We start from the raw sequence: 22,164 nt of genomic DNA on the forward strand, positions 1-22,164 counted from the left end.
GGAAAGCAGAGTAGGAGAGGGGACTTTTTTTGGAGGAGGGAGGACATTTGAACTCGGCCTCATCTTTTCCAACCACTACTAGAACAGCGTTTCTTACCTGCACTCTGTATGGAGCGGGAGGTAACGTGCAGATTTGGGGGCCACATTCCAACCCAACTGAATCACAGTTTCCAGGGACGGACTCTGGGAATCTGTGTTTGTAATAAGCTCCTCAGATCGTTTGGATGCCCATGGATTCAGTGGGTGAGGCCCAGGATCAATATGTGCCTCCTGCATGCCAGGTACTGTGCAAGGGAGGGAAGAGCTTTGGTTTTGGTTTAACCTCCAGGTACCCTTATAAGGAAATGAGACTTTATTTTATATCAGTGGTATTGGTTGAGCGTCCTCACACCTCCCCACACCCACCCAAAGTTGTAGTCTTGTTATACCCATTTTACAGATGAGGAAACTGAGGCTCAGAGAGGTTAGGCAGTTTGCTTACGTCATACCAATAAAATGTGGTGTCATGGTATTTATACTTGTATATTCTGGCTCAAGTCTTTCAGAGGAGGACGGTACTGGCCGTATTTTCCATGCCAAAAACTGAAACTCGTGACCTCACAATATGGTTTTATTTTGACAGACAGTGGTTTATAATATTTGCACTCTGAATGGTCCCCTTCTACCCCGGGCCTGTATTAGCTCGTTTTTCACTTTTAGGATGTTTTGAAACTCAGATATGGCAGTCTTAGGCCCCATTTGCCAAACCCACTGAGCTGGAGGCCCCAGGCTTCCTCCCCTGGTTTGGGGATTTATGATCTATTTTTAAATTATTCAACAATAAAGATAAATCAGGACCTGGCCAGTGTGGCTCCGATGGTTGGAGCATTGTTTCATAAACCAAAGTGTTTTGGGTTCGATTCCCATTTAGGGCACATACCTAGGTTTTGGGTTCCGTCCTCGGTTGGAGCGTGTAAGAGAGGCAGTCAACCGATGTTTCTCTCTCCCTCCTCCCTCTCTCCCTTCCTCTCGTTCTAAAAAAGCACACAAGAAACTGCCTCCCCTCACATAAATCAGAAGTTCCCATTCACCCTCATTCTTATTCTCAGAGGCAACTTTTTGACCAGTCGACCAGTCTATGCTTTTACATATACGACGTGTGTTTTTTTCTGAACATAAATGGGAAATACTGTATGAGTCAGCCTTTTCACATAGTGATTTATCTTAGACCTCGTTCTGTGTCTATCTTGTTCTCCACCCCCCCTTGCATTTTTTTTAAACAATAAAGGCTCACTGAAAAACTTCAGTGATAAGAGGGGAAAGAAGAAAGTTCCCTAAGCATAATTAAAAGTAAAAAAAGAATGATAGTTTGATAGTTATTCCAAGTTTGGAAATAAATTATTTTATTGTGGTGAAATATGCATTCCATAAAACAGTCTGTTTTAAACCATTTTTAAGTATATTTCTATGACATTAGCTACATTAACATTGTTACAAACCATTCTCCCCAACTAAACTCTGCACTGTTGAAACACCAACTCCCTATTCCTCCCTCCCCCAGCCTCTGGCAACCCCGGTTCTACTTTCTGTCTCTGTGAATTTAATACTCTAGCTACCTCACATACATAGAATGACACAGTATTTGTCCTCTTCTGTCTGGCTTATTGCACTTAGCTTATTGTCTTCAGGGTTCATCCATGTTGTAGCCTGTGGTAGAATTTCTTTCCTTTTTAAGGTTGCATAATAGTTTGTGGTATATATACACTGAGTGGCCAGATTATTATGATCTCTGAACACATAATAATCTGGCTACTCAGTGTATATCCTATATAATAAAAGGCTAATGTGCAAATTGTCTCCTCGACCAGGAGTTTGACCAGCAGGCAGGCCGGCCAACCGCCCATGGCCCCTCCCCCTGGCCAGGCTTGCCAGACCCCACCCATGCACGAATTCATGTGCTGGGCCTCTAGTGTGTGTGTGTGTGTGTGTGTGTGTGTGTGTGTGTGTGTGTGTATATATATATATATATATATATATATATATATATATATATATACGCTAGAGGCCCAGTACACAAAATTCGTGCACAGGGGTGTGTGTGTGTCCCTCAGCCCAGCCTGCACCCTCTCCAATCTGGACCCCTCGAGGGATGTCTGACTGCCCCTTTAGGCCCGATCCCGGTAGGATCGAGCCTAAACAGGCAGTCGGACATCCCTCTCACAATCCAGGACTGCTTGCTCCCAACTGCTTGCCTGCCTGCCTTCCTGATTGCCCCTAACTGCTTCTGCCTGCCAGCCTGATCACCCCCTAACCACTCCCCTGCCAGCCTGATTGATGCCTAACTGCTCCCCTGCCAGCCTGTTTGCCCCTAACTGCCCTCCCCTGAAGGCCTGGTCACCCCTAACTGTCCTCCCCTGCAGGCCTGGGTCCCCCCTAACTACCCTCTCCTGCAGGCCTAGTCACCCCTAACTACCCTCCCCTGCAGGCCTGGTCACCCCTAACTACCCTCTCCTGCAGGCCTGGTCACCCCTAACTACCCTCTCCTGCAGGCCTGGTCCCCCCTAACTGCCCTTCCCTGCAGGCCTGGGTCCCCCCCAACTGCCCTTCCCTGCAGGCCCAGTTGCCCCCAAATTCCCTCCTCTGCCGGCCTGGTCACCCATAACTGCCCTCCCCTGCAGGCTTGATCGCCCCCAACTGCCCTCCCTTGTAGGCCTGGTCCCTCCCAACTGCCCTCCCCTGCTGGCCATCTTGTGGTGGCCATCTTGTGTCCACATGGGGGCAGCCATCTTTGACCACATAGGGGCAGCCATCTTGTGTGTTGGAGTGACAGTCAATTTGCATATTACTCTTTTATTAGATAGGATAGAGGCCTGGTGCACGGGTGGGGGTCAGCTGGTTTGCCCTGAAGGGTGTCCCGGGTCAGGGTGGGGTTCCCTTGGGGCATGGGGCAGCCTGGGCGAGGGGCCTGTGGTGGTTTGCAGGCTGGCCACGCCCCCCGGTGACCGAAGCGGAGGCCCTGGTATCTGGGATTTATTTATCTTCTATAATTAAAACTTTGCAGCCTTGAGCAGAGCCAAGCCTCCTGCTCGCTCCGTGGCCACAGCCATTTTTTTGGGGATTTATTTAGCTTCTGTAATTGAAACTTTGTAGCCTTGAGCATAGGCCAAGGCAGGCCAGGGCTGCAGAAGCTTGGCTTCCTCTGTCGCCGGGGGTAACTCAAGCCTCCTGCTCTCTCCAGCTCTGTGGCTGCCGCCATTTTTGTTGGGATTTATTTATCTCCTATAATTGAAACTTTGTAGTCTTGAGTGGAGGCCTGGGCTGGCCAGGGTGTGCGGAAAGCTTGGCTTCCTCCATTGCTGGGCAAATCCAAGCCTCCTGCTCACTCGGTGGCTGAAGCCATCTTGGTTGGGTTAATTTGCATACTCACTCCTGATTGGCTGGTGGGCGTGGCTTGTTGGTATAGCGGAGTGATAGTTAATTTGCATATCACTCTTTTATTAGATAGGATATATATATATATACTGAGTGGCCAGATTACTATGCGTTCAGATATCATAATAATCTGGCCACTCAGTGTATATATCATGTTTTGTTTATTCATCTGTTGATGGGTACTGGGGTTGTTTCCATCTTCTGGCTATTGTGGGACTAATGCTGCGATGAACATGGGTGTGCAAATGTGATCAAGTCCTGCTTTCAGTTCTTTTGGGTATATACCCAGAAGTGGAATTGCTGGCTCATATGGGAATTCTATGTTAACTCATTCTTTTTAACCACTGCATAATATTCCACCATATCTTGCATGTGTTGTTGGCTAATTTAACTTCTCTTTTCTGTGAATTGCCCATTGTTGGGGATGATTTTTAATAGGATTTTTAATAGGATTTTAGATAATTTTTATATACTCTGGATATTCTTTCTTTTATTTTTTATATGCATGACAAATTATACTCATTTAAGAGGAAGTTTCTACATCATTCCAGACCCAAGTGCTCATCATGATATCTTTGATTATTTAAGGAATGTTTCTTGATGAGAATTTTTATTATGAAAAGAGAGCGCACAGGCAGGCAGTCATCTGCATGTAGCTCAGGACCTGCCCATAGTAGGTGCTTCATAAATGTTTACTGAGTGACGAAGTTACTTATGGGCAGCCCATGTTTCATTAGTTTTCCTTTTTAGGAATTACTGGGATGGGTCACATCCAGACACTAATTAAATTTTCCATAAGTTTAACCTGTTCTAGCAGCCTAGTAAAGGAAAAGAAAATTAAGCCAAATGGCTATGAAAATAGTAGACAATCAAAGTTCTGCAATTTGAAAAGCACAGTAGTGAACCGGTACTGCAACGGGCTTTGTCAAAGTGAGAACATTCGTGGTTAAATAGCTCACAGATTAGAAAAGAGTGGGAAAGGGACAGCAACTCTTAACTTGGTCTTCCCCCCTTTCTCCAGGAAAGATAACGTCAATCTTTCTCAATAGAAAGATAACCTATAATAGCTACCATTTATTATACGCTTAGTATGTATCAGGTCATTTGCTGAGTGCTGTACCATTGTTATTTAATTTTCATAGTCATCCCGCAAGGGGACCATTACCCCCGTTTGACAGATGGGGGGGGCCAAAAAGGCTCGGGCACTTGCTGACAGCCACGCAGCTCGTGGTGAGCCGTAGACCTGGGAGTTTAAACCTGTCCCTTGGTGGCAGTCACTGAAATCCTGACAATCGTCCTATGCTGTGTCCATGGAACCCCAACCATGGATCAGGGTTACCAACAGGAACCCAGGCCAGGAGCGGGTGGCTTTGCCTGCGGATGTGGTGGGAGGGGAGCAGGAGGGAAACTGGTGCTGCGTGGTGCCCCTGGTCTGGGCGTGGGGACCAGGCTGGACTCACTGTGTGTCCTCCGAGGTCCACAGCTCCACTGCCGAGTCCCTTCTCCTCCTCCAGGACAGGGGAGCCTCTCAGGCCAGTCGATGGCTCCCATCTGTCCTCTTTGGGAGTGGCTCTGTCACCTCCTCAGTGACACCACCTCCTGCTGTAGTCCCCAGAGATCTGTGCCTTCCCAACGCTGCCTGTGCAGGGAGTGGCAACTCAGAGCTGAACAGACTTCTATTAGTTCTTTATTTTTTATTGTTTACAGATGTCTCCCCTCCCCTCCCCCAGGTCTTCACCTCCCTTGGCCCATGTCCATGGGCTATGCATATAAGTATATGTTCTTTGGTTTATGTCTCCTCATCCCCCCACCCCACATCGAGGTATGTCAGTCTGTTCCATGCCTCCATGCTTCAGGTCTTATTTTGTTGGTCAGTTCATTTTGTTCATTCGATTTCCCAAATAAGTGAGATCACATGATATTTGTCTTTCTCTGATTGGCTTATATCTCTGAGCATAATAGTCTCTAGGTTCGTCCGTGCCGTCCCGAAGGGTATGCAGTGATTAGCTCTTGTACTGCTCTCTAAACTTTGTTCCTTGTCACACCAGACCAATAGCGACGCCTCTGGGACCAAAGGCCTGGGTTACATTTTTTTTTTTTTTTTTTTTTTTTTTTTTTTTTTTTTTGTACACAATTCCTCTGAAAAACAGCACTGGACTTAAGTCCTGACTGATAAAGTGTATGTTTGGTGGACAACCATTTCAGAGCCTCCATACCCGTAGCCAGCTGAGGGTCATTAGTGTGAACAGCTGTGCTTGGAGAGAGGACCCCTCAGATGGAATGTTACGATTCTGGAGGGAATACCGCGTACCTGTCCCAAATGCATTCAGAACTTAAAGAGAAAACCCCCCACCGTTTCCATGATCCTCTCCCTCGTTCTCATCTTAACTTTCCCGTTCTTGGAGCTAATTTCCTGCTCGGAAGGCCTGTGAAAACAGGGGGTGCCCCTGGGAACATGGAGGCCCTGGTGGTGTGAGTGGTGGAGGCCAAGGTGAGGGGAAGGAAGGATCCCCATTTTACTTGGGGACCTACACATGAATCTATCCTTTTGATAATAATGATTGCAAATAGCATTTGAAATTATAATTCAAGTCCTAGGGGGGTTTTCTCTTTTCTGCAAGTTTGTGGATCATTTTAAATACAAAGGGCCCAAGGGGCTCGTTCTAGTCCCGTTCTGGGCATCTAGATCTGTTGTCATTTCTACTTGCCCAGCTGCTCTCATCTTTGAAATTGTCCCCAGGTGATCTACTGTTACCTGGATTAGTCGCTGAAAGAAAGTGCACATTGAAAATGGAATCCCGTCCCCCCTCTCCCCTCTCCCCTCTCCCCTCTCCCCTCTCCCTCTCCCTCTCCCTCTCCCTCTCCCTCTCCCTCTCCCTCTCCCTCTCCCTCTCCCTCTCCCTCTCCCTCTCCCTCTCCCTCTCCCTCTCCCTCTCCCTCTCCCTCTCCCTCTCCCTCTCCCTCTCCCTCTCCCTCTCCCTCTCCCTCTCCCTCTCTCAGTGACTTTACCAGCCCAGTGGCAGATGACTCTCCACTGCTGTCCAGCCCAGAACCACGGACCTGGGCCCCAGGCCAAGGGGCAGGAGAGCCAAGTGAGCTGGTAGGAACCCGTTGGCCACCGTGGAGGAAAGGAATGCAAGCTGGTCTGTTGCCCTTGGTAACCACGGTAGAAACACTTGACTCCAACAGGTATTTCCCTCCCAGGTGTAGAAGGCTTTTTTTTTTTCTTGTTTCGCAGATAAGACCAAGTGTGTCTACACCAGGGAGCCCCGAACAGTGGTTGTCAGCAGAGTGTGTGCAGAGAGAGGCTGCTGGCTTCAGTAAGGAAGACAGAGAGACCGTTTTCTCTTTCGTTAAGGACCTTGCTCCTCGGGAGGTGCTTGAAGGCGTGTGACTTGCACGGGAGTCTTTCTGCAGCAGGAGGTTTGTGAGCAGAGTGGCTCCCTGGCCCGTGTGAGGACCGGTGATGTCACGGGCGGCTTCGCTGTCCTGCGGGCGCCGCTGGCCACGTGCGGCGACGTAAATTTAAATGAATGAGAATGAAATGCAGTGAAACGTTCTGTTCCTCGGTTGCGTGAGCTACGTTTCACGTGCTCGGTAGTGCACATGGCTGGTGGCTTCTGTACTGGACGGTGTGGCCACACGGACGCCTCTGCCATCGCGGACCGTCCCAACCGGCAGGGTTGCTTTAAGGCTCACCACTCAGCAGAGGCCACTCTACTGGTCCCGACAGCGGTGACCCGCACCGTGGCCCCGAGGGACCCCGTGAGGCCCCGTGAGGCCCCGTGTGGCTCTCGTGAAGATGATAGAGTTGCAGTAAATCCGCACGCATAGCATGGTGTGGTTGTTGGAGTGAAAACTCAACGACAATTTCAATAAGCATTTATTTCTTAAATATAGCACTTGATTCAGTGTCAGACAAGCATTTGAAATCCTGGTACTTGTGTAACTACCTTGGTGAACACCTGAAATTAATCCAAAATGCTACTGAATGTAGACTGTAATTGAAAAAAATTTTAATTTAATGTGCATATAAAAAAGAAACCCTGGTACTGTGCAGGACAATACCGCTGTGCTGGAGTTCACAACCTACACGTAAGGCAGGGGTTACGTAACAGTGAGCTGAGGCTGGAAGTGGCCCTCTGCAAAGAGGCGGTCCATGGTTTGGACAGGGGAAGAGGGGACGATTCTCAGGGAAGGGGACATGTAAGCCAAGTTTTGATGGGTGATGAGAAGCCTGGCAAATAGACAGGGAGACCTTTTAAGACAATGCGATCATTTTAATTTGGAACTGAGCCTCAGATGCAAAGGAACCACAGAAAACTCTGGATGGTTTGGTGTCAGAGGAATGTGAAGTGGCCGGAGGCAGAGAGGCAGGACCAGCCACCGCATTTGGGGGCCCCATTACCTCAAGTGTGGAGGTCATTGTGAACACATGGGTCGCATGCCCGCGGGACCAACCCGGTGGCGGGAGAGGGAGTTAAAGACCAGGTAGGGTGGTGTCATCAAGGGCTTCCCAACCATGCTTTGAGCGTGGACTGCGTCCTGAAGGTGACAGAGAGGTAGGCGAGGTTTTGAAGGCTAAGGCAAGAGCAGGCTTGCACTTGACAAAGACCAGGTTGGGGGCAGCACCGAAGGGCCTGGAAGGAAGGCTGGTTAAGAAGCGATTGCACGGCCTGGAGAGAGGACAAGGGCAGGGGAAGTGGCAGTGGACAGAGAGGATTGGACTCCGAACGACAGGCAGGCGGTGAACTTGATGACAGGACACTGATTGGACAGCGAACGGGCGGGGGTGGGGCGTGTGGAGGTGAACTCCGGGACTCACTATTTCAGGCTTGAAGTCTCACTTGCCGGCCCCACTGGGACCGTCTCCTGTGCCTCCCCCTTTGCATCAGCCCCGAGCACAAGCTGAGGGGGGGGGGGGGGGGACATGGGAGGTGCCGACGTTGCACCTGCACCCGGCAGATGTTTCCCTAACCTAGATCTGGATCAGAGTCACTCCCCCTCCTCGTCCTAGGAACACCACTGAGGAAGCCGGTCTCACTGTGTGGATGCATCCCTCGAATTGCATTTCCTGACTTGGGTATTGGTGACATTCCATGGGCCCTTCCTAGGGTTTCACTTTTCATTTCCTGACTGAACCAGACTGCCCTTCTGTGGGGGTGGTGTTGTGGGGAGGGAGCCAGCGTGTGACAAGGCATCCACCCAGGGCTCCAGAGCTCAGAACAGCCCACAGCACAGCAAGCAGGGAAAGAAAACCGACCGTGTAGGGCGCCTCCAGGAGCCCAAGTGACAGCCTCCTGCAGGGACAGAAGCCCGTGTGCGTTGGGTGCCAGCTCTGGGGTGCGACAGGGGCCCTCCCTTTTCACAGGACGTCTCTTGTGACCCTCATGACAATGCCTGAGGGCAGCACAGTGACCCCCCTCCCCCTTTGGCGGGATGCAGATTAGAACTCGGGTCTTCACATGCCTGGATGCCCTAGCCCACCCCCATCCCCTCCAGCAAAGGCCTGGGAACAGCCCCCAGTTTCCTTTGCTTACACTTCACTGTGAGACAGTCCTGGCTAAATTCTGACTCTCTAGTTTCCAAAACGAGGGCGATTCTATTTAAACCAGGGGTGGGCAAACTTTTTGACTCGAGGGCCACAATGAGTTCTTAAACTGGACCGGAGGGCCGGAACAAAAGCATGGATGGAGTGTTTGTGTGAACTAATATAAATTCAAAGTAAAGGAGGGGAGAGCAAGAGAACCGGATAGAACATTTGGATCCGGCCCGCGGGCCGTAGTTTGCCCAAGGCTGATTTAAACCGTGCATGGACTGATGCCTCCATTTATTTGTTTAAACAAAATTAGTATCGGGTCTGACCCAGAGAGAGGGGGAGGGGGCATGTTTAACGCATTTGAAGGGAAATAAAAGATACCAGGAATGCAGTGAAGTGGCTACAGGTGATGAACTGGCCGCGTGGGGCCACCCTGTTAAACAAACACAGGCCTCTGCTCGGTGGCCAGTCTGACGTGGTGAGCCTGCACTTTCTGGAAATGGAGGGTGAGGTGGGAGCCAGGTGGGAGACCAGCCTAAGTTCAGGATGGCTTCTGTGCCGGGTCCTTTCCTGAGCCCAGAGCGCCCACAAGCAGGGAACACCGCCCATCATTTCAGGGGCCCGGGAGGAGGGAGGCGGAGGGACACGCCGCCAAGAGCTCCCCCCTGGCAGGTGCGCGGACCCAGCCCCAGCTCAGGAGCCACGGCTGCCTTTTCGGGTCTGCGTGTGCTTACGCGGGAGTGTTCCGTTTACGCGGAGAAGAAATTCTCCTGGACGCACAGCCCGCGGGCGCCGGTGGCAGGGCCTGGCCGCCAGGGGCATGGTCCGGGCTGCAAAAAGGGCCAGGCTGCTCGAAAGGTACTTGACGCGAATACAACAGTGACTCCAAAATGCACCCTCGGTCCCGTTCCTACGGAAAACCACGCTCTGTAATTGGTTACGAGCTTTGGAGAATAAAACGCAGTCTACCTGTCCATGAGAAGGCGGATGCCCCCCACCCCGGACTGCTGGGGGGGGGGGGGGTCAGGGCCGGCAGGCCCCTGCCTCCCCAGCCCCGACCTTCCTCCTCCCACCCCCTTCATTTGTGAAGACGGGGAAAAAATAGAAAAGTTAGAAAAACCCTCTGAAGACAGTGTCCCAGCACAATCAGGCCGCTAATTGCTGTTAAGCCCGGGCCCTTTTTTGTGTTCGGAGGGGACAGCAGTGGGCAGCGGCCACTTGGGCCCCTCCAGGAGCTGGGCTAACTCCTGAATAGCAGGGTTTTTTCCTCTTCTTTTCAACATTTGCCGCCTGCCTTTCTTTTCCTTCATCTTCATCCTCACCTTCCCCTTTTCTTCTTGTTCTTTCTTTCTGCGATTCGGACAGCGTTTTCCTCCTGGCGCTGTGTTCGGTCTCTAAATGAAACTTGACTGCCCCCACGGCCGGCTGGAGAAGCACAAAGGCCCGGTTCCACTGGCTACAGTAACGCCATTGTGCGGCCTGACAATGCACTAATTGGCGGTGACAATTGTGGAGCTGGGGGGAGGAGGGGGCCGCTCTTTTCCAATCAGCGGGCCACTGAAATAAAAGCGGAGGAGGAGGAGGAGGTGGCCCGGAGGCCCGGTTCCTGGTGGAGAGCGGGGCGCAGTGCTGGGGTTTGCGTTGGGCTTTCTAAACAAATAACAAAAGTGAAGGAGAAAATTATTATTGTGGGGAAAAGCATGGAGACTTGGCTGCAGACAGCCTCCGGGTCCCGGGGGTGGGATGGGTGGGTGAGGGCAGGGAAACGTCCGATATTCTGTGATTCTCTAAACGGCGGGGAGAGGCTGGTGAGAAAAGGCTCTGAGAAAAAGGATGGTTGAAGGCAGGCACTGAGGTTCGTGAGTCCCCATTTCAACCACATTGCTGAGTGAGGGGGGAGGAACCCCGAGAGGGAGAAGGCTCGTCATTTGTGGTGTGGGACGCACCTTCCGAATCTGGGAGCCGCAGAAAGTGCTTCTGACCTTTACAGTGGCCTTACAGGGGACGTGGGCAGGACGGGGGACAGAACACCATGGCAGACAAGTAATGCTGGGGGGCTCTCGGGGCCACGAGGATGCATGAGAAACCCCAGAATGTCACCTGGGACCTACAGGGAGCTCAGAGCCACCTGGTCCAGCCTGGACTCTCCTTACATGGAATGACCCACCTGCCCAGACCAACCCCAAATGAGCCCTCTCGCCTGGCCGGGTGGCTCAGTGGTTGAGTGCTGACCTATGAACCAGGAGGTCACGGTTTGATTCCTGGTGAAGGGCACATGCCTGAATTGTGGGCTCGACCCCCAATTTGCGGCTTGCAGGAGGCAGCTGATCAATAGTTCTCATCATTGATGTTTCTATCTCTCTCTCCCTCCCCCTTCTTCTTTGAAATCAACAAAAATATATATTTTAAAAAACAACAAAAAAAAACCCCAATGAGCCCTCTCCCAGAAGCCTTTCCTGGTCAGGTGAGAGTGCACACCCTCTTTTGTCCTTCCCTCTGCACCCTAAAACAGCAGGACCTGACATCTCCGCCCTGGGGGCCGGGCCTGGTGCTCGGGGCCGTGTGCACATTACTCCAGTGAAATCTCCCAGCAGCTCCCTGACCGGACAACTAGCACCATCCCCACAGAGACAGAAAGGGGGAGCTGAGGCCTCTTCATGTCTGAGGTTAAGTAACGTGCCCGCGGGCACCCAGCAGGAAGGGGGACTGGGGGTCAGGGAAGGGAGCCAGACCTGGCGGCTGCAGCAGCGCTGTCCCTGGCTGCAGCTCCCTGTTCTCTTTCTGTGTTTCTGAAGGGGCTGCGTCTTTGCTGTCGCTGCACCTCAGCACCTAGCAGAGTGTTTAGTGCCTCCTCCCCAAAAATGCTGACTCAAGGGGGAGGCAGGGAGGGCTGAACTACAGGCAGTCCTCTTCTGTGACCCGTAGGCCCCCCCGACTTCAGCCTACCCCTGAATTCCCGGGGTGGGGAGGGAGGAGGTGTTAGAACACAGACCCCTGGGCCCCTCCCCGGGTCTAGGTGGGACCCGAGAGTGTGTCCTTTTAACACTTTCCCAGCTGCTGCCGCTGCTCCGGGGACCACAGTTTGAGAACCGCTGTTCACAGTGCAGCAGGGAATTCCATTCCTTCCATGATCTCTGTCTCTTCATGGCCAGAGACCAGAAGTTTTATTAAGGAGAAATTAAAGTTGAAAGTTTTGACCATAGTGAGAGATAATCTTAGGCTCCTGCCTTCATTAGATTACAATCTTAATCAAACAGTCATTAATATCTGATTAAAAAAGGGTGGTCAGTGATGTGCCCAGCTGCCAAACACTGCACTCAACGGCATTTCCTAGACAATATCTCGACAGCCTTTTATTTGGGAGGGCCCTTCTATCTCACAGAATCTTGGGCTTTTAAATTTTAGTTAAAGAATATCTTAGACTTTAAAGTGAAATAGTCCTCCCACAAAAGAACTGAAACAATAATTCTAAAGTCTTGCCTGCCTGGTGTGCCTCAGTGGTTTAGCATTGACCTGTGAACCAGGAGGTCACAGTTTGATTCCCCGTGAGGGCACGTGCCCGGGTTTCGGGCTCGATTCCCAGTGGGGGCATGCAGGAGGCAGCCAGTCAATGGTTCTCTCTCATCATTGATGTTTCTATCCCCCTCTTCCTCTCTGAAATCAATAATCTATCTAGCTATCTATCTATCATCTATGTGTATATACAAAGAATTCTAAAGTCTTTGGTGAGGGCCTCTTGGGGGATGGGTGAGGAATGGAGGGATCTGCCCACAAGGATGAGGGTGCTGGCTCAGGAACACGGACCCCTAGGAAGCAGATGGGACCCTGGGGGCAACTGCCGTGTCTGCAAATAAATGGTCCTCTCCACTCAGATCTGCGGGAACCAGTTGTTTCTGGAGCAAGTCTTTTCAATAGTCAGGTATTCGCACCCTTTGCTACGTGGCGGCGGGGATGTGGCAAGCTCCTGCCGTGCCTCTCCCAGCTGGGGTACTACTTTCTGAATACGCAGCCAGAACGGCCCGGCCCGGCAGGCATGCTCACGCGGCTGTCTGCTGGGTGCCTAGGTCAGGATGAGGTTGCAAATGCAGGGAGACAGGAGAAACTGCAGCAAGACGTTGCATGGGAAAGACATTGTGTCAGAAAGCAGCTCTTAACTTGAGAGGAGCCATTTGCTGCCTCCTTCATAGAATCTGAGCAATAAAAGAACAGGGCTCAGGGGAGTTTCCAGGGAGCAGGAACTAACAGCCCTTCAGACGCTGCAATCAATGTGTGTGCTTCCCTCTAGATTAAAATTCTTGCTGGCCCAGCTTCGGCTGTGGGTCCGAAAAGAAAGGGGACTTTGATTGACAGCCCACCAGGTCCCCCTGGAATGGGGGGTACTGTCCTTTGAAGGAAAAGTGGGCACCTGTATAGTAATGACGAGGGAGGGAAGCTGGGAGGCACCAATTTATTTACAATTTATCAAGGCGGGGCACGCATATTCTTATATTTATTTTGTGAAAGTCCTACTGCAATAACAAACATACAAAAAAAGACCTTTTTAAGACAATGAGATCATTTTAGTTTGGAACTGAGCATCAGATGATAACAAGGAATTGCTGTTACTTTTGTTAGGTGTGTGATGGCATTGTGACTATGAACAAAAAATAAACATTTCTTTAGCTGCATACTGGAGCACGTGGGCATAAATGTCATGTCTGGGATTTGCTTTGTGATATTTCTGCAAAGTGGAAAACTGACAAACAAGAGGAGGTGGAACAAACCAGGCAAAATCTAGTCATGCTCATTGCAAACGCCCAGGCTGGGCTGTATGAGCTGACTCTCGGGGTGCTGAGGGGCAGGTCTGGGGCGATTTGGGCAGGGCTGATGTCGGACCGCATGTCCACACGTGTTCACTACATGTACTGGCACTTGGCAAGCTCTATCGGCTGGTGCCTGCCCTCCCCTTCCCCTTGAACATGCAGGAGTGGGTGCTCCTTCCAGACACAGTTGTCAGGCGTCTCCGCTGGGCACTGGGGCTGCGGGGCTGCTTCCTCGGGTGCCTCCCTCCTGGGTGGCAGCGAGAAAGCCCTTTGGGGAGGTTGACCCAGTTTAGAATTCTAATTCACTTCCCTGCCTGTGCAATTGGAATTTATTTCCTCTGCAAAAGGCTTGAATCTCAGAGCAAAATACCTCTGCTGGGCTTGTGCGCGCGAGCGGCGATCCTCACAGAGAAAGCTTCTGGTCTATTTTCCTGACGGCGTACACCTTGCGTCCTCGCAACCTGACATTATTAAGAGGGTGTCATCACGATACAGCCTGGGAGCGAAGGCAATTTGGATGTCCTCGGGCCCCAAATTAATATGTGCTTTGTATAGTCTTGTAATTTGGAAGGCAATTTTCCATAACACAGTGAGAGATGTTCCTTTATACGTTTGAGATAATTTAGCTCAATGTTCATTTGAAAAAATTACGGTGCTAATAGCAGCTTTTTCAGCTGCCGAACAACAGACGGCACTGGGAGAACATGGGCGTCCCTGAGAGTGGTTCTGTACCCGTCTGTCTGGGAGCGTGGGGACAAAAGCTGGAGGAATGTTCCCTGGCCCACAGCTGCCTGGGCGTGTATGGCAGCATCTGAAACAGCGTATGAACTGGTGAACTCTAGCTGATTTGCTTAAAATCAAAAGTCCTTAATGGAGGGGTGTGAAATAAAGGTGGAGGAGTCATGGGTTTCCCTGTTGTCCAGGTAAATTGGAAGTCAGTGCACACAAATCGGAATTTCTCCTGCTGGACTTCCCTGCCCAGGCTGTGAAGAAATGGGTGCAAACGGGAGAATGAACGAGGTCTTGCTGCTGGGTGTGTTTGCCTGGGGCTTCCTGGGTGTGACGCACCCAGCCTTTGTTCTCCTGGGGGAGGAGTCGTCCCCAATCAGAATTCAATGTAATAATAAAAATATATGGAAAACTTTTTTTTTTCCTAATCAGGAGTGTAGTTTCTAATGATGATGCTTTAGAACAAGTTCAGGTGAGACCCTGGTAGACCCAAGGTCACGTCTAGTGCCTTCCTGCCTCTTGGCACTGCCAACTTCCTGGAATGATTTTGTTTGTTTGTTTGTTTGTTTATTTATTCAAAATACATGCTTTGCTGCTGTGGCGTTCCCCATGTGGTGGGCATTGTGAGCATGTAGATCACATCATTTCTAAGACCCTGAACCCTTTGGAAACGTGTCCCATCAGTGAGTATTGTCATCCTTACAGTATTGACGTCATGAAGGGACGTGAGGGTGAGAACTGTCTTCGTTTCCATTCACCTGTAACTGGCAGTTGGGGTTGAAAATCATCAGTTCGGTAGGTGCCTGGGTTTGGAATGACTCTGCTTCACTGTAAAGTCATTCTTCTACTGAATCCAGGCAAATCTGGACACAGCTCAAGATTTCCTCAAGTTTCCAGGCCTTTCTGGGCAAGAAGCACCTAGTGATTTTCCATTCCTCCAGGGGGATGAGGTTCATGTCCATTGGCTGGGACGCTCCCAGGCATGCAGTTGAGGACAATTGCAGCCTAACCAGGAAGCACGGGAAAATGAAAGGGAGGCACAGACTCCCGTCGTAGGCCAGCTCAGTCACCTGTGGCCGTGACCTGGCCACGTCTGTTTACCAGGCCGTCTGGCGAAGGTATAGGCTGCTTAAATGGAAACTAACCACACCCTGGAAGGAAATAAAAGGGATATAAAGGTAAGGGTTTATGGAAATGATTGCAGTCCGTGAGCAGCAAGTTCCAAAGGACTGTTCTGCTAGGAGGAAGGGAAGGGGACAACCATCCTCCCTCCACACCCTTTGACGTCCTTCCCTCTGTGGGCACCAGGGTGCCAGGCCAGAGTCCATTTCAGGGCACCTCGCTCCATTTGCCCCGGTGGTCCTTAACTTTCGGAACACATGGGCATCGCTCAGGGAGTCTTAAGAAGTACAGATACTCGGGCCTCCTCCAGAGAGAGTCGGATTCAGTGGTCTGTGATGGGTTCCTGACGTTTGGCTTTTTTTTCTTGTGTTTCTAACATGGGAACCACTGATTCAGTCCACCACCTCGAGCCACTGTGGAAAGGACAGGTGGGGTGGGGCAATGAAGGGAGATTGAAATCCCATCTCCGGAGGGTGGGGGAGACCATAGTGTTTCTCCCCCCCTCCCCCACCCCCCAGAAACGCCTTTGCATGTCTCCTCTGCGATAATGCCCACACTTGCCGGAGTGACCCAGCCACTCCTTCCCACAGCTGGGGCAAAGCAGACTCGCCCTGCAAACCAGCTGAACTGGGGCTCTGACTACGTCGAGTGTCTAGCTCAGTTCAGTGAAACATTAACTCGCTTCTCTTTATCGTGGGTTGTGTCAGGTTTCCTGGGAGGATGAAGTCCAGGTGCTCCTTGGACAGCCTGGGTGTGAGCCCCTGTTGGTTTCCGGCGGGTGGAGGCGGGGCGGCCGGGCATGGATGTGTCTAGGTGTGTCTTGGGGAGTGAGGCTCAGGGCTCACCTTTGGTAAATGGTTAACCAGCAGCACCTTTTCTGGTCTCGCCAATGTCTTTCTGTGAGAAAGCGAGTTTAAGTGGTGCTTTTGAAGGTTCCTCGTGGATAGCCGTTGCAACCATGGCCTTTCTGGTGGAGGGTGAGGGCCAGTCCAGGCAAGGCAGGGCGGACCTTTCTAATCACGCCTCACCTCCCAGAGGGCCTCACCTCCCAGAGGGCCTCACCTCCCAGAGGGCCTCACCTCCCAGAGGGCCTCTCCTCCCAGAGGGCCTCACCTCCCAGAGGGCCTCACCTCCCAGAGGGCCGCTCTCGCACACAAACACCTCCTCTTTACTTTTCACTCTCGGCTCCCACAATAGGGTCTGCGGGACGGCTCTCGCTGAGTGCTCCTGCCCAGCACTCGTCCGTCTGATTTGGGGAGTGCAGAGGCGAGAGGAAACCAGGGCAAGGGAGTCTGGGGACAGGGAGCTCTGGCAGCAGGACACTTCATGCCTGAGCTTTGGCGGATTTGATCGGAAAATAAGGCCCGTAGCACAATATCTGCATTTAAAACACGTCATGCTATGGCTTCCATAGACGTGGGGAGGGCTGGTGAGAATGTTATAGATGGACGAATTTAGAAAAAACCCAAGTCTCTCTGTAAGAGCAATAGTAAGAGATATTTTAAAGTCCCAGTAGCTCATGTTCAATGAAGCTCAAATCTTGACTTTGAATGAACACCCAGGGCTCATCCTGGGCTTCCACCCCCCGCCCCCCCTCCCCGTACAGCTCCCCCTAAAACACTAATTTAATGAAGTTGTTACGAGAAGAGGAAGTCCTTTCTGCATTGTTTATTGAGGGCGAAATAACTTTATACATTAGGAACTGGTGCACTTAAATTATATAACAGATAGCCATAAAAACGAGTGGTTTTGTCAATTATACAACTTCATATTATTACAGTTACTGATACTTAAAAAATTGATGTAAACAAAAATATGGATAAGAGACACCAAAACAAAAGGCAGTGAAATCCAGAAAACAGAAACAACGCCTATGTAAGTTAGCACATCAGCTATTACACATCGCTCAGCACAGAGTGATACAATAGCCCAACCCCAAATTGCAGTCAGTTCTGTGGTGCCCGAGCAGAACTGAGGGGCAATGACAGTTCTGACCCAGGAGCGAGAGAGCCAGCGTGCAGGCCCTCCGTGCGCCTTGCTCAGCACTCTTCCTCTGCAGCCCTGCGTTTCCCTTCTCACCCTCCCTGCAAGACAGGTTTTTTCTCGTACATTTTCTGCAGCAGGCCACTGGCTATCCAATAGGATGCTGATAGCTGACCAAAAGCAGAACCGAGGCCTCCAGCAGTGAAAGCCCAATGTAACAATAGCTCAGTGGCCTGCCTGACCCACACAGACACATTTTTATCACCATTTCCCCGAGAGGCTTCCCACTTCTCACTGGAAAACGGGTGGCAAAATAACCAACCTCTATATAAAGAAAAAAAATCCTCATGTTTATGTAACTTCTTAACCTGGAAAAGGCCAAGTTCACTGACTTCCCAGATTCAAATCTGGATAGCTGGTTTGATTTCTCTCCCCATTGGCCTTGGTGACATGGTGACATTCCCCTGAGTTTGGTTAATGAGAGCAAGCAAACAAACGGAGTGATTTAAGAAGCAGCATCAGATAACGTTAAAACATTATGTGGTTTGTATCTCTTGGGTTTCCTGGTTGAGTAGAGCTAAGAAGCCAACGTTTCTGCCATGCTGCTGTAACCGTGTGTTTCTGACATGAATCCTTTTCGCTCGTGAGCATAAGGCACCAGGTTAACGAAGGTGAAAGGTCAGACGTGCGATGGTGTGTGCAGGCTCTGAGGGATCTGTGTGAAGAGCAGCCAGCAGGGCAGGAGCAATGGGATCCATGTTCAGGCAGCGGGCCCTGCAGGCTTCACGGGGTCAGATGGGCTAGAAGCACTGGGCGGTTCTATAAGGCACTCCTACAGGGGAAGGAATGGGTGGCCAGTGTGGAGGAGCCACGGGCCCAGCTGTGCACTAGCTGGGGTACTAGCCATGAGGCCGAATCTAGGCTGGGGCTCAGGATGGGGGGCAGGAGGGTCAGGGCAGGGAGGGTGGCTGGTCTGCAGCCCTAGAGCCAGCAGGAAGGACGCTGCTCTGGGCTGAGCTGCTGTGGGCACCTGACCTTCTACCTGCAACTACTGGCTTCCCTCCTGGTCTTGCTAACAAGACTCCTTCCTTCCTTCCTTCCTTCCTTCCTTCCTTCCTTCCTTCCTTCCCTCCTTCTTTCCCTCCAATATATTTTTATTGATTTCAGAGAGGAAGGAAGTGGGAGAGATAGAAATATCAATGATGAGAGAGGATCACTGATCAGCTGCCTCCTGCACGCCCCCTACCGGGGATTGAGCCTGCAACCCTGGCATGTGCCCTTGACTGGAATTGAACCCGGGACCCTTCAGTCTGCAGGCCACCGCTCTATCCACTGAGCCAAACCGGCTAGGCACAGTGGTCGGCAAACTCATTAGTCAACAGAGCCAAATATCAACAGTACAACGGTTGAAATTTCTTTTGAGAGCCAAATTTTTTAAACTTCTTCGAATGCCACTTCTTCTAAATAGACTCGCCCAGGCTGTGGTATTTTGTGGAAGAGCCACACTCAAGGGGCCAAAGAGCCACATGTGGCTCGCGAGCCGCAATTTGCCGACCACCAGGGTAGGGTGAGACAGCTCTCTTTCCAAAGGGACGAACCAAAGCGAAATGGCAGTTGTCTACTCGGTTGAGCTTAGCAGGAGTTTAGCCATGCCTCCTCCCACACCCAGGCCCCTTCATCAGGCAAGCGCCACAATCACGGTCTCTTGGAACCCATTTTAAATAAAACCCCTGACAACAACTTGGAACAGGGGTGCTGAGGGGTGGGGTATTTCACACATTCCTTTTGACGTTTACCTAGAGTTTAACAGTGACTTGGATTTTACCTGCTAAGGTAAAATCTCACTAACACACACGAAACCCCTCAGGTTAGAGATAGTTGAATACAGTGAAATTAGAATTACCAATAAGAAGGCTGCTGGGCGCTGGACTAACTGTCCATATACTGTCCCACACCAGAGCAGTCAACAGCTGTCTGTTTCCATGAACTGCATGGGGCTTGTTCACCCACCACTGGGTTCAACCCCAAGCAGTTAGTTCCGCTTGATTGGGGTGAAGGGCTCGGTCCGAGGAGCGCTCGGGGGCCCCTAACGCCAGGCTTGAGCAAGTACCATGGAGAGGAGAAGAGTACGAGCTTCTAACGGCGCCATCCACGCTGCGGAGGGAGGTGTTCGCTCCTGCCAGCCTTGCCCCCAAACCTCTACTTTTTCACATTATCTCCAAGTAAGAAAAGTAGTGAGACAGAGGACTCCAGGACGAAAGGGGGAAACGGCATGCATGGCTCTTCCCTGGGAGAAGGAAAGTATGAAATAAAGGAGCCTTTGTGCGGACTCCAGGCAGCATTAGAGCAGGAGTGGAAGGGTTACTTCATATCCGGCTACTCCCGTGAAGTGGGCAGCTCGGGGGCCATGAGTCATTCGGCCCGACACGAACAGCAGCAGCAGCAGCAGCAGCAGCTTTAGCTAAATCAGGGCAGAATGTACCTGGGCTTCCTAGGGTGGCGCCCTTTGCAGAGCGGTCCGCGTGGCATCCCGCGGTTCCCACCCTGACAGTAGTTCACACGGCCTTTCCGGCCAGGGGGTAGAGAACAAACCCAGAGGTTTGGAAGCCAAGCCTTTCCAAGGCGGCCCGGGAGGAAACTCTCCGGTGAGAACGTTCGGTGCGCACATACAGGGACAAGCACAGAGGCCGGTCCGGGTCCGGTCCCAGGGACTCTCTCCAGCTCAGCAAAGGCTGCTTGCCACAGCCAGTGATGCCAGGGCCTCGGTCCGCACGCAGCGGGGGGGAAACCCGGGCGCACGCAGCCCCTTTGCCGGAGGCGGACGGGCACCGCTGAGCTGGTTGGGAGCCCCAAGTCCCAGGGGCCAGCGCTAGCCTTTCTGGGGAGGCCTGGTCCTGAACAATCAAAGGGTGTTCCCGTCTCAGCTAATCAAATAGTACAGCTCCCGGAAAGAGCGGCCGTCAGCGCCGCAGACATGAAAAGGGCTGTGACACGGTCCCCGGAAGGCAGCGAAGCACGGGGGCACGCGTGTTTACGTGGTTTTCATGTAAAGAGGCTTTGAAGTGTGGGAAAAGGCAGGCCTGGAAAGAACACGCGTCGCATTCCAGTTGACTGCGTTTTAAGCACCGCGTGGCCTCGTGCAGCCGCGCAGTGAGGGCTATTTTAGGAGCTGGCTCCTGTGCTGCGGGGGTAGGTGCCAGCGCTCCCCGGGGTTGGACGGCCTCACACTGGGTTTCTGGCGCTGGGAGGAGGGAGCTCCCCGAGCCCTACGGCCGGGATGGGCCTTTCCAGCGACAAGAGGGTCCCGAGGGGGCCGCCAGCTCTGGGAGACGCATTGCCATCTTCTCGTGGGCTCAGCTGGGAAGGAAAGGCGGGCGTCGGCGTGGGGGACGCGGTGGTGGTCACAGGTCTGCTTTTGTGTCCACAGTTTCTAAGCAGTGGAACAATGCCCGCGCCGTCCACCCCGCGGCTGGTGAGAGCCGGAAACAGCAGGGGCGTTCACGTGCGCCAAGGCGTTCTGGGCCGAAAACAGCAATTTTGAATTCTCGGGGCAGACCCAGCGCCCAAGCCGGCTCGGCGCTGGCCTGGCAGGCGTGGTGGTGGTGGCTGCGAGCATAGTGCAGGCTGCGCGGGCACCGGCCAGGCTGTCAGAGACGCACAGAACGGAGAGAAAACAGAGCGCCTGCGAGGCGGTGCCAGTTCTGGGTGGCGATAGCACATCTATTTTTTTTCCTTTTGAAAATAAGCAGAAAACGATGTGAGCAGAAAGCTCCCCAGTTCACAGGGGCTGCGGACGTTGAGCAGGGCCCTCGGAGCTGGCCCTGCGGCAACAAAGGCCTTTAGAACAGGGGCCCAGGGTTTTACCCCCACGCGCCTGGCCTGGCGCCTGGCGGCAGGGCTGACCCTGGGTGCCGGGAGGTGGGACAGGAAGTGCTGTGCACGGGGCAAACACTCGAGGAGGGAGAGGAGAGGCCCTCACTCAGGTCTGCGAGCTCACTGTGCGGGTCGCCCGCTGACAGCTGGAGTCGCAGATGCATTAATTATGCATTAATTATAGCTGAGGCAGGAGGAGCTGCGGGGACGGGGACGGACGGGCGAGGGAAAAGGCACTTTGCCACGGAGCACATCTGCTTTGTAATAAGCAGGTCCATAATTCTCCTGTGAAAGATCCTGATCGGCTATCTTCTTTGAGCTGAAAAATATAAACTCTGTCTCACGAAGGGGAGGAGGCAAGAGGAGACGATCGGATTTGTTTGCCTGTTTGCCAAGCGCTTGCTGAGATTTCCACCCGTTTTCTTTCTCTGTAACTGCAGTGGGGGAGCCAACCTGCTCTTCAAGAGTAAAAGGCACCGCCAGGCGTCTGGTGAAGGGGCCCCGCCTCTTAACAAGTCTCATGCCTTGGATACAGCTACTGTGTGATCAGAGAGCAAACGCGTGCGTAGCGCTGAGCTGTTAAGGGGAAATGTGGTCCGGGGCCAAGGGGACTGGCACGGGTTGGGAGGCGAAATGCTGACACCTAACATTCTGCACCAAAGTCAGTGGGAAACAGCACGTCCTTAAATGGGCAGAGGGGTCCTG

At 52.0% G+C, this 22,164-nt stretch overlaps 1 protein-coding gene across 1 annotated transcript in view; it reads right to left on the reverse strand.

The window, feature by feature from the left end:
• Positions 1-22,164, reverse strand: part of PLEKHM3 (pleckstrin homology domain containing M3) — a 243,684-nt gene that overhangs the window by 56,799 nt on the left and 164,721 nt on the right. The gene's annotated exons all lie outside the window — the stretch shown is intronic.

The sequence above is a fragment of the Plecotus auritus genome (genome assembly GCF_963455305.1).
Source record: "Plecotus auritus genome assembly, chromosome: 5".
Classification (NCBI taxonomy): Eukaryota; Metazoa; Chordata; class Mammalia; order Chiroptera; family Vespertilionidae; genus Plecotus; species Plecotus auritus.